At 36.5% G+C, this 13,783-nt stretch overlaps 1 long non-coding RNA gene across 1 annotated transcript; it reads left to right on the plus strand.

The window, feature by feature from the left end:
* Positions 1-1,152: 1,152 nt before the first annotated feature.
* Positions 1,153-3,019, plus strand: LOC127847223 (uncharacterized). Its single transcript, XR_008033865.1, has 2 exons — positions 1,153-1,406; positions 1,771-3,019. It is a non-coding gene; the product is annotated as an uncharacterized LOC127847223 (long non-coding RNA).
* The last annotated feature ends 10,764 nt before the right edge of the window (positions 3,020-13,783 follow it).

Raw genomic sequence — 13,783 nt, forward strand, 5'->3', positions numbered from 1 at the left:
CTTTGCGATTAGAACCCAATCTGATTTTCACTTGCCACAATACTGTAAGATAAAGTTGTATTTGACAATCCAGTACATGGGTAGATTTGAAAATGCATCTTGATGGGATAAAGAGAATACCAGCTAAGAGTCGAATGCATATATATTAACTTGCTCGTCACAAAAACAGAACCACTCGCTCATATATGGACGTTACAATGACCTATCAATCTCTATACTTACTTATTGTTTATTGGTCTAACAAACTTACACAAACCCAACAATGTATATATATATATATATATATATATATATATATATATATATATATATATATATATATATATATATATATATATATATATATATATATATATATATATATATATATAGTTTCAGATTGGGTAAAATGGTGGGTCAAACGTCCATTTTACCGCCGTATTGTTGGGTCTTTAGTCGATTGTCGGGTCCCAAAGTCGATTATCGGGCACTTGGACCCGACAGTTGAAGACCCACTTAATAAAAGGCTGCTTAACATCCTCATGACTATTTTTTAATTCAAATTTGCATATGTAATTTTACTCGAATTGTCGGGCCTATATCTCCCATTCGCAAACATTAGATCAAACTCCTCACGGCAGTTACTTCCCTTGGGCATCTTCTAGAATAAGGGAGGCCACTGAGCCCTTTTCGGAAAGTCGCATATCTCCCCTGAGTATTCTCCGGAATTGGAGGTTCTCAATCGCTGGCATTCGGTACCCCTCGCAGATTATCATAATACTTATCCGATGTTTGACGGAAAGGGCCGAGAATGTGCGATTGAATCGCTGGGTAGTATTGATTTCCAGTAACAATGGCGTCGAATGAGAAAGAAAACGATCGTTATCTGTCTGACATCGAAATTGACAAATTAAGTGTTGCACAATTGAAGGATTATTTACGATTTCATAATCATTATGTGTCAGGGAATAAGAATGAACTTGTCTTGAGGACAAAAGGCGTACAAAAGCTAGGATTAAATGATCGACAGCTGCACAGGAATGCGGAAGTAAATTATGAAAAAAGGAAAACAGAAAAACTTTTTACGCCACTCGGTGAAAAGCTGCCACATCCAGATGTATTAAAAACGTTGAGTAGTGACTTAATGGACTTTCCTACATTAATAGATGACATCTACAATTATTTTGTGCTGAAAATGAACACACAAAAACAATTGAGATCAAAAAATTGTATTATGTTTACAGACATAAACACAGTATTTTGTACCATGACATAAGTGACAAATGGGAACATTGTTTTGTTAAATGCAAAGTATTACCATCTCTACCGAGTGCAAATGTGAAAGAAAACCCAGATCACAGTGTGTGGCTCTGTCTGTCAAAGGTCACTGGACAGGTTCATTCAGCGGAATGTAATTGCACAGCCGGGTGAGTGTACACAGTTTTTCATATAAGTTCTTGCAATATTGAAACGAGGTTATAAATAATTTATCAAGAGACATGCCTCTGTTACAATCCTAGTTGCAATAATCCAACTCCCAGCTATATTTACCCTCTGGGTTGTGAGGTGTACGAATGTACTCATAAACCCTCAGAGCATTCAAGAAGAACTAGTAGTTACGATCCCCGAATCGGCATTATACCAATCATTTTCATAGATCTATATACTGGTCACAAGCTATTCTCGGGATGGACCAGTTTCTGGGAAATTTTCATCAAAATTTAGATGCTCGAGCAAAAAAAAAAGTGCAGTTTGAAAGTATGTCTAATTATTATGTTTATATATTTTCAGGAGCGGAGAAGCATGTATCCATATTGGTGCATTTATGTATGCCCTTTCTGATCTCACTGCTAAAAAGAAGGACGGCACTCTAAGATCAACCTCAAAAAAATGCGTGTGGGACAGATTTAATAATCCCCGGAAAAGAAAGCGAACGCCTAAAAAGTCTAGCGAATTTACATTTCGGAAACATACCTTTGAGTCAAAATTAGAGCCAGTCGAAAATAACACCAGAAAAGAACTTCTTGCGATTTCTGTAAATGAGAACAGTTTCCGTTCAAAACTCGAAAATATGCAACCCAACAGCTGGATGGCTTTTGAACTTTGTAGAAGAGAAGGAAGAGGTGAAATTACCAAAGTTTATAGAAATTGGATATAACTTTAGTGATAGCGTAGATCTGAATAGTGAAACTGTGAAGGATAAAATGTCGAAAATGATGGATATGCTACAAATGGATGAACTTGAATGCCAAAGTATTGAAAAATTAACCAGAGGTCAGGGAAAGAACGTACTTTGGGAAGATGAAAGAAAATTACGTGTAACTGCATCCAATTTTGGTGAAGTAATTTTACTGAAACAAGAGACTGAAAGATTTAAAAGAAATTGAGTGCAATCTTTAAAGAATAGTAACAAATATGAATTTAAGATCACAATTGTGAATTTCTCGCAAGCTTACCCTTGCTCCTAGAATATGTTTTTATAATTTTGATGTCTCACTTTTCTCTAGAGATTAACCCTTTACCACTTAGATATGTATTTTCAAGCTTTTGTAGTTCCTTAAAAAGTTAAATGTAATAAAGTACCTTTATTACTAAATTTAAGTTTTAAAGGCTTCATTTCCAACCCTTAAATACTGATGAGCAGCAAACAGTATAAAACCTGAACAGACTGCGAGTTACTAGCATGCTGTTCTGGTTTTATGCTGTTTTCACTGTGCTTCCAAGTGGAATAGGGTTAAATAACAAAAGTTAACGCCAGATCAGAAAATAATTTAAGTAACAACAGTACAGGACATCATTGAGGTCCCTCCTTTTTTATGTTTCAATAGTCATTTAGCTCTACAAAGCATATAAATATTGTACATAAAAGTGTATGAATGTATAAATATTTATCAACTGTTCATATTATGAATTTTACAGTAGTACATGTAGAATGCTTTTCAACGATTTGTGTACGGTTCATTAATACCATCACAACGTGATTGTCAATTGTTATTCCGCTAAATTGATTTGCTCTTAAAATGATAAATCATAAAAAGAACTTTTGCTATGTTATTATCCATCACTTATTACCTTACCTGTGTTTGGAGAAAAACCGAAGGGTTTACGATAATAATCTGTTTCAAAATGTTAAAATGATATGAAATTAATGAGTGGCAAGCATGAACCAAATTAAGAAAATCAACACAGAGGTATCAACAGCTGCATCTTATTAAAAATCTGTGCACAATGCTTTTTGTCCAAGTATAGATCATTTCAGAACCCCATTGAGTTAATAGACACCTTGGAAGCTTTGCTGGTATGACTTCTGCTTTACATCTGACAAGTACTCTGCAGGTGTTGCTACTTGTATCAGAAATCTTGGTTTTAAACAAGAGCTGTCACCATAGGATGACTTATGCCCCCTATATACGCTTGATAGAAGTTATGAGCATTTTCCCAAACCTAAATGCATATTTCGAAACCTAAACACGGACCCTAAGTTTAAGGTCAAGGTCACAGGGGTCAAAGTTTGTGTGCATATGGAAAGGCCTTGACCATATACACATGCATGCCAAATATGAAAATGCTATCTGAAGCGACATAGAAGTTATGAGCATTTTTCGAAACCTAAACGCAAAGTGTGACGGACAGACCGACAGACAGTCCGATCACTATAGCGACATAGAAGTTATGAGCATTTTTCGAAACCTAAATGCATATTCGAAACCTAAACGCGGACCCTTAGTTTAAGGTCAAGGTCACAGGGGTCAAAATTTGTGTGCGTATGGAAAAGCTTTGTCCATATACACATGCATGCCAAATATGAAATTGCTATCCAAAGCGACATAGCAGTTATGAGGATTTTTCGAAACCTAAACGCAAAGTGTGACGGACGGACAGACCGACAGACAGTCTGATCACTATATGCCCTCCTTCGGGGGCATAAAAATTCTTGACGGGTTTATTGCTCCCAATTATAAATTAACTGTTGATTAAGTCTTCAGTAGCAGTACTAAACCTTAAAGACAAACATTTACTTAGGTATACAAAAGAAATCTGTGTTTTCAACGCTCTGTGTCAATTAATGTATGTAAACTTGAATCCAGTACAATATTTATCAGAATTTCAGTCTTATAATTTGTTTGGTCTTACAAAACTGCTTTCAAGCAAGAAAACATGTATAAATATATTGGCACAAACACACAAACGCAGAAACACAATTTTCTTTTTTTGCCTGAAAATGTTTGTATGGAATATGAGACAAGAAAATAATAATCAGTAACAATTTTATTTTCACAAATGAAAGCTGACTGTAAAATGTGAAATTAAGTATTATTCACATAATTACATAGTATATTACTTATACATACATGCAATGGTCAAACACTTCTAGTTAAATTGTATACTGAATTTCTCACAAAGTTCACTTGTTCAGCTTCTTATCAAACTTAATTTGTACTAGTTTTAAGGAGCCACTTTTCCAGTTTATATTAGCATGACTATTTTCAGTTTATAAACACACTTTATTTTCCGGGGACAGGTTTTTCGTGCTAACCCTGCTTTCATTCCAACACTGACCTCATCAAATAAACACTCAAAAGTTCCAGCAGTTGGGATACCAGTGTAGAACAACACCTTATCGTCATCATCCCTTATATCCTCAAAGGTGAAGCTAGGCCGATCCACTTGTATCCCAACTGTCGACGTTTCAGTAGAAGTCTGGGTTGATATACTTCTGGGAACTCTCGTATCGTCGGTTTGAGTAACCACAGAAATCAGCTCCAGTTGCACTTGTTCACACTGATGACGGATTATGGCGGGTACTGGTGTAAACCTTCCATAGTCATGGAGCTGAAATAAATAAATACATTTTTACAAGCAAAGTAAATGCAGTTTGAAGTAAAGATTATAGGTCTTTCTGTATTTTACTAAGGCATCACCAAACTGATAACTTCTTCAGTTTTTTTCTTTAAAAATGGGAAGAGCATGAAAAACAACTATCTATTTATACTGCCAAGTGCCCTTTCGAGCATGGTAGGCAGACATGGACATTATCGAGTCGGTTTCCTGGGAAGAACCAGTACTTGGTGTCCATGGAGGAGATAATTAGAATGCTTCCCAAGTAAGGAGTGAACCCACTAACACCCGATCGCTAGGCGGATATCTCATCCACTACAACACCGCGACCTTGAACTACAAATATTTTTTTATGTCCCCCACTATAGAAGTGGGGGACATATTGTTTTTGCCCTGTCTGTTGGTTGGTCTGTTGGTTGGTTGGTTTGCGCCAACTTAAACATTTTGCAATAACTTTTGCTATATTGAATATAGCAACTTGATATTTGGCATGCATGAGTATCTCATGGAGCTGCACATTTTGAGTGGTGAAAGGTCAGAGGTCAAATATATGTGGCCTAAATTGCTCATTTTATGAATACTTTTGCAATATTGAAGATAGCAACTCGATATTTGGCATGCATGTGTATCTCATGGAGCTGCACATTTTGAGTGGTGAAAGGTCAAAGTCAAGGTCATCCTTCAAGGTCAGAGGTAAAACATATTTGTCCCAAATCGCTTATTTTATTAATACTTTTGAAATATTGAAGATAGTAACTTGATATTTGGCATGCATGTGTATCTCATGGAGCTGCACAATTTGAGTGGTGAAAGGTCAAGGTCATCCTTCAAGGTCAGAGGTCAAATATATGTGGCCCAAATCGCTTATTTTATGAATACACTTGCAATATTAAAGATAGCAACTTGATATTTGGCATGCACGTGTATCTCATGGAGCTGCACATTTTGAGTGGTGAAAGGTCAAGGTCATCCTTAAAGGTCAAATATATGGGTCAAAATTGCTCATGTAATGTCACTTCTGCAATATTGAAGCTAGCAATTTTATATTTGAAATGCATGTGTATCTCATGGAGCTGCACATTTTGAGTGGTGAAGGGTCAAGGTCATCCTTCAAGGTCAAACATTATTTAGGGGGACATTGTGTTTCACAAACGCATCTTGTTTCAAATTATCTTTATTCAACAACATTTTGTATAACGATAAAACAACTCACTCTTAGAGATACGTCTAGTAGTGATGCACTGCTTTCAACCAACAAACCATCTGCCTCGTTCTCGAAACTCAAGTCTGGTGAACGGTTATCTGACATTTCCTCAGTTTCTGGTGTGGAATTCGTCTCATCTGCTTCAGGGCCATTTTCCAGGGTCTGTAAGGTAAACAAATAAAATTAAATCAGCACATCAAAGACCTAGAAATACACATGCTTTTTCAAACTAACATGAAAGAATGATGTTCAGATACGTAATATTTATGCTTCTGTATCATGTTGTAAACACCGTCAGATTCTATACCGATAGAGTAACTGACCCATGTTCATTCTTGAAACCTCGTATAGCCTAGTGGCAACATATCCGCTTCAAAATATCAGATACCATTGGTTCGATCCTCGGCTGTGAGCTACATAAAATAAATCATGAACTGTGCCATGGGTATGTCTGCCATTATCCCATGCTTGATTGTACCACAAGGAATCACTGATTTGAATAGTAAGCTCGATTTAATAATCCATCGGAATCGTTTTAAGGTGATAATCTGATTACACGCAGTGCGCAATCTGATTATGTGATGACTTAAATTAGTATAAGTATTAATATGATTTAATAAGAATAGTATATGTGCCTTTTATATACGCGTTCAATGCCATAATACCGGTAAAATCATAAGTTGATTTAGATATCAGTACATTAAATAAATGTCTATATATTATAATCATACAATACGCAATTTTACAATGCCGAAGTAATGTTATTTACTGAAATAAGATCTATTTTCGCATGACACTGGCTGTATAGCAAGTAGTCTTATATAAATAAGAGCAACATTACTTCAAGCACGTACACTTAACAAAAAGAGTTCTCCGTTTAAAAATGATGGTATTAAGGTGTTACTAAATATAAAATACCCAACAGCGGGCGAGCGTTTAATGCACTTTGCGCTTGATGAATAATGTTATACAATTATTATGGGCAAATTTATAATTTCAAAACATTATTAGTTGTTGATGTTATTCGCGTTCAATAAATACATCAGTTCTTCTTATCAACCTGATGCCTGTTGCCTGCTACAGTTTCTTATCATAATTGTATAAACTACAATACACCATCAGCGGCCGAGAGCAGAATACCGGCCGCTAAATAAATTGTGACTTGCATCAAATCTCAGGTCAAATTTCGATTGTTTTACAATAAAATACTAATATTTTATAATGTCAAGCACGTGCACTTAATAAAATACGATATTTCTTTATTTATTGTAGAATTTTGCAAAAGTAAAGCGCTTTATATATAGCAATGTTTTATTATTTCTTTCTAGTTACGTAAATAAACAAAACATAATTATGTATATAACATTTAATATTTGTACATAATTTATAAAAATAAATACAATGAAACGTGATGTTTGTGAAGTGCGCGTGACATTGAACTTCGAGTTAAGCGAAAGATGCGAATTAAATTACACATAATTAAAAACTGATACTATTCTGTCAGCATGATTTATACTCCATCGCGCCAATAAATTCATCAAATTGTGTATACAAGCAAAACGATGGAAATTATGACAGAAACCCAGCTTTTCAAATAAAATGACCCTTAACATAACGCTAGCAGACCCGAATGAATATACTTTATTTGAGTCGTGTTCTGAGAAAACTGTGCATAATGCATGTGCTTAAAGTGTCGTCCCAGATTAGCCTGTACAATCCGCACGAATTATCAGGGACGGCACTTTCCGCTTTTATGACATTTTTCGTTTAAATGAAGTGTCTTTTTAGCAAAAATCCAATTTAGGGTCGACACTTTACGCACATGCATTATGCCCATTATTCCCAGAACGCGACTCATTTAATCCAATCAGGTAAATAACAAATACAATAATAAAACAGGGGAAGTCTACACTGTGTATTAGCAACCTGCTGTGGTGAATATATCTTATCAGCTAAATACACAGGCACCTGGCTACTGTACTGGAAAAATTGGATTTACTGCCAAAATAATTGATTTCATTTATGGCTAAATTGTTGTGTACATGTAAAATTAAAAACGAGGATGTATCCACATCACCGTTGCACATTGTTATTAATTTCACAGTTATCTGTTCTTTATTAGAGATAGCCTAATTAAAGACGGCGCTAATAAAATGTGAAGGTGGATATAAAGAAATAAGGTCAATTTCCGCATGACACTGACAGTATAGCAAGTAGTCTTATATAACATATTAAAAATATTCCATGGTTAAAAATGCACGATGTTATATAGTAAAAGAGTGTGTTTGAGTAATCAATAGGATATTTTGTATTGGCTATATTGTTTCACTCGTAAAGAAAATACCAAAATCGACGTGCGAAACGTAAAAATTTATATCTGAAATAATATTGTTAAGGGCGTTAAGCTAGTTAAAAATAATCACGATTATTTACTATGTATAAATTAGATAAAACGTTAAGATGTAAATTCTTATCATAAATATAAAATGCACATAATATTATAATATTCATTCATATTTCATTATTTCAGGTAAAAGTACAAACATATTGTTTTAAATCCTATGTAATCAGCACTTTATGTTGGATTTCAACAATGCTTAATTAATTATCGGGTGTAGCAGCGGTGTACATTACCCATATGATATAACGCAAAGGTAACGGTCAAGCGACTTCCCACATTTATATGACATGTTTTATTATCGTTATCAGGTATCTGTTATGTGTCAACGGATTAACGGACATTGGTTGATTACCCGATAATATGCAAGTATCAAATGATTTAGATTCATTAGTTATGGGAAAACATTATATGCCTGACCTGAAAAATGTAAGTCATAACAAATAATTATATTATAAGTTCACTTACCAGAATCACAACCTAAGTGTTGCCATCGCTCGCAGGCATCGCAAGAAACAGCACGTTGCCTCTGCCCAACTGTCTTTCCACAATGTATGCACTTTACCACTTCTGCCATTGCAGAAACACAAAACTCACTTACTCTCACAGTAAAATTATTGTATCCTACATTAAAGAAGCACAAATGTTTGAAATATTTATATAAATTAGTTCAATTTATGATTCACTGTGTGTGTTTCAGAGTTTATTTACAGGTCCTACTGGCCTCTTCACGAGGTTATGGTAGCCCGACCTGCCCCTGTGACCTCTCAGGGGAAAAAGATTAATTTAGAGCCAAAGTAGGTCAAATTTACCCCGGCTTCCCGGGTATTCGCCAAATAATTTAATTTTAAAGAGAGTTTCGTGCACGTTGGCCAATGAGACCTTAATGTGTTATTTACCGTAAGGTGGTGATGAGGTGCGGATCCCGCCGAGTGTCCCGCACACTACTTATGTACAAGACACTCAACGCGACCCACATACCAACACCACTCGGTAAGTAAGACCCGGAATACACACACATAACGCTCTCACAACCCCCCACTCATAACGGGTGATGTGTATGAGAGTGCCACGCCCATGTGTTCCGGGTCCCTTGATGTTGATCTGTGTATGGTTGTGTATAGTATGTGGTATGTGATTGTTGTGCATTTGTCTGGAGCGGAAGAGGAGATGTCTGTCGGTTATTTACGGTCGTCGGTCAGTCGTGAAGGGCTGTATATCGTTGCAGTTCCCAGATCGCAGAACACGCCGCCCCCGCACAAGCGCACCCACGCCGAGCGAGCCCGAGCCCCCCCCCCCCCCCGCGCCCGCATACGGCCCCGGCCCTAGCACCCAACCGCTGAAGACCCTCGAGACAAGCACCCTCATCCACCCTCTCGCTGCGCGCGACAACAGATCAGTCAAGAACCAACCATGGAGCCCCCCAAAGCCCCACCCGGAGTCACCATCGTTCTTTCCCACCCACCTGCCAAACATCCAGACCATGTATCAAGCTGGGATGTATTTATTTTGTAGTTATGTTATATTTGCTATTATAATTGGATAGGTAAAGTAAATAAATGATCTCAAAATGCCGTTGTTATATCATATGATTTATTTATGTTTTTATATTAATTTGTAAAACTCATAGTATTATAGTTTATGTCCTGTATTCTAGCTTTCATTTACCCAAGTGTGGTTATTGTGCTCTCCGCCCCATGAGAGGTGTTAGTGGGGGTTCGAGCAGGATACAGGAAACGCCCCGATTCCAGAGGCGCCCCTGGTTCTTTTAAGTGCCCGGTGTATAGCACCGATACACTGCACCCCCGTTTAACGTCTCTCGCGGAGGACATATTAGTACATAGTGTTAGTATCGGTACTTATATACATGTGTAGTTCTGCTGTCTTGTGTCATATCTTACGGTAACGTGGGCTCTCTCTGTTGCTATTTGGTATATAGTTTGAATGTTATTGCGAAGGGCAGGCTAGTTTTTTGAAAGATCATGTATTTGATGATAGAAGAAAGGGACTATGTTTGTTTGATTGGGCCGATGACTAGTTCGTTGGGGGTAGAAAATTTCTTTGTAAATTCTTTCTTATTGCTGTGTTAAGTGTCTTGTGAGACTGTGGTGTTGTAAGGGCCAGACTAGTTTTGATAGGTCATTTATTTGATGAAAGAAGAGAGGGCTGAGTTTGAGATGATAGTAAATTTGGTATTAGGGAGAGCGCACACGTTAGTGTTTCTGGTTATAAAAGCAAAGACAGCATTCCTATGTGTTTTTGTAATATGCCAGGTTAGTATCGTGGTCTGGTCTGGGGCATATGATTCACTGAAAACTGCCCCGCTTTATATACAGACAGCCCTCTTAAATGATCAGTCGCCAAATACGCAATCGCTCCGCCCACTAAGTTGTGTTTTCATAAAACGCTTATTCCATTACTCCGTAAGTCTTTGTTTGTCGGACCATGTGGGCCGCAATAAACGAAATCGATTGATTATTACGTGAGTTGATTGACAGCTGGCGAGTGGTCAATTACTTTAAAAAGAGCATTGTTGTCTGGTAAGCTTGTTAATAACCTTATGTAGTCTTTTATCACGCCAAACTGTGATACCATATGTCTTACTCATAAATTTGTGTCCAGACAATCAAAGCATGTCGGCATAATTAATTTTCATCAACTCACACTTTTACAAAACATAACTAACACAAAAGCATTCAATTATTCTTCTATATTTAAACCAAACTATCATACAATATGTCTGATTAAAAAATCTTTGAACAGAAAATGAAAGCATGCCGTCAAATTAAACGTCGTTTAACATTTCACGCTTGTTCAGATTTCAGGGGCGAATTGTCTTGGGGTGAGATTTCTTTGGGGCGAGTTGTCTGATTCCCATTCCGAATGGACTTTGAAAGAAACGAACGACAACTTTGTAAGAAAACCCGCCAATGGGGCTCGCGACCAATCGGATGGATGCTATGCCTGCTGGGATCGCCATGCTCTTTTTCGACGCGGACAGTGGACCCGACATGACCGACCTAACGGACTCGACTTGACGGACTCGACCTAATCAATTTTCTTTATTCTTAGACTTAAGTCTAAGAATTGTTTGGTGAATACGGGCCTAGCAGATTCTTTTGTGCACGAGGTAATATACTGTATTGCATTGTATTTGCCCCCAGGCCGTATTTATTGCTGTTTACCCATTGATATTGGTGGTGATAATCTTTAGTTTAAGTTTATTTATATGTTTAGTTTAAAATTATTCTGCAAATTACTGAATTTAAACTGAGAGATTGGTTCAGGGACATTGTATTTGTGGGTCATTCTTCCCCAACCTCTGAATGAAGTGGGTCACTTGAAGTTGGCCGGTACTGTTAACAAGTTGTATGAAAGCTGGTTAATGTTCTATGCAATATTTTTATTATTTTCTACACTGGATCTGGTTTACTTATATATTTGAAGGTTAAACAAAAATTGAGGCAAAATTTACCGGCTGAGGGGAAAAAAATTCCAGTGGAAAAGACCATTTTTCGACGGGTCACAAAGGAGATAAACCTGTCCTTGATTACATGATATAAAATAAACAGATTGCATTCTTATGTTTATCTTTTAAAGTATATTTAATAAGCATAATTGTGAAAGTGGACAACCTGTTTTCGCTGTGGGCAAGTAGATGTTCATAGTGACTTGCCCCCAGTGCAAGTGGAAGAAAAGTTCTTAAGAAAATCCCTGGAGATTGCACTGTGGCTCATGCATTATTTAAGATTCCTCTTTGTATCAAAATCTACCAAGGAATGTGAAGGTTTTCCTTGTATGTATAAACAGATGCGGTCAAAAAGAAGAAAAGACGAAAGAACCAATCCAGACTTGGTGGCAGAGGAAAGTATAAAAAAGAATGCAGATCTTGGTGGATTTTGTGTGGATACAATTCCACCTAAAGGTATTTCTTGTTGACAGATAGCCTTGACCTTAAGTCATTTAAAGAAGTTTATTAATTTCAATTTCAGCTGGCACTATATGTATTTGCCTGTATATGTTTAAAGAAATAAAAAGGCAAACAAACAATTAAACCTGGGATACAGCCTTAGCCTCTCAAAAGGGGAAAAATACCATGTGACCAGCACTTTTGGGGAGAAATTGCAATAAATCGTCATAAACTAAAGGTTAATTACATGTTATAACCATTATTTGCTCCATTTAAAAAGCTGAATCTTTTTATATGGCTTTCCCCTACCACAAGTGATTGGGGCTAAATGTAATACTGGAATCACTGTGTCTGTCTGTCCCACATGGGTTTATGAATGGAATCAAACATTTCAAATGCTTAACTGTTCCCTAGAATTGTTCATGAAAAATGCCTTGTATTATTTTTAAACCGATTTTTTTCTCAACTTTCCCTCTGTGTCCTTTATAAAGGACTAAGTTGAATATTTCTTTGCAAAAATGTACAGGAAAATTTTAATGGAATATGGATTGTTGTAGCTTTCTTTAAAGACTTTATGATAATCATATTGAAGCAGTAACATTCAGCCATATGTATCCATACGGCTATAAACTAATACCAAGCTTCCCCTTCCAACACTAAAACTTGTTTTACATCTTAATAGTTTAATCCAGAGAAAGCTATTGGAAAAAAGCTAAATTAATTTGAAATATTTCAAAATGAACTTAAGCACTGTAGCTTGGACATTTGTCAGGCCTTTTTCTGCCTATCTCACAGGTACGATAGTCGGACCCATTCCCAATGCCAAATATGGATGTTTTTTCGCAATTATCTAAACAAAAATTCCCAATTTCCAACCGAAATAATGGAGCCGAAAAATGCGTTTCTCAGTAGATACTGTGTTTTAAATAATTTGGGCACCGTGTTTTAACATGCCAATGCGTAAAATGTCATAGTATCGAGCGTTCCATAATGCAATTTTGGGATCTTGAGACTTCAGACAAACAATGACGGGACGCTTGTGTCTATGCATTTCTTAAGACACATTTACGGTCATTTTCGGTCAGAATTAGCTTTTAAATATTGAAGTGGCTGGATTATTCAGAATTATCAGGTATGTATACAACAATTGATAACAATGTGTACGCATTAATTACTGTAAATTGTTTGAGAATCGTTATCAATGGCCTGAGGTAAATAAATGTGGACTAGTTTAACTTGCAACGTTACTGTGGTTCGGAGAGTAAGTTAAGGGTAAAAAATACAGAAATCTGACGCAGTTTAAAAAAATGTCGCATATTCTAAGTATTATTGAAGTAAAATACAAAAAAAATGACCTGAAAGACACACAAAAACTGAATGTTTTGGTGGGAAATACTACCGCCAATCAGTCTACTCAACGGTTAACCAGAATATACTCATTTTCCACTGCCGA

This window comes from Dreissena polymorpha, chromosome 10 (assembly GCF_020536995.1).
Source record: "Dreissena polymorpha isolate Duluth1 chromosome 10, UMN_Dpol_1.0, whole genome shotgun sequence".
Taxonomy (NCBI): Eukaryota; Metazoa; Mollusca; class Bivalvia; order Myida; family Dreissenidae; genus Dreissena; species Dreissena polymorpha.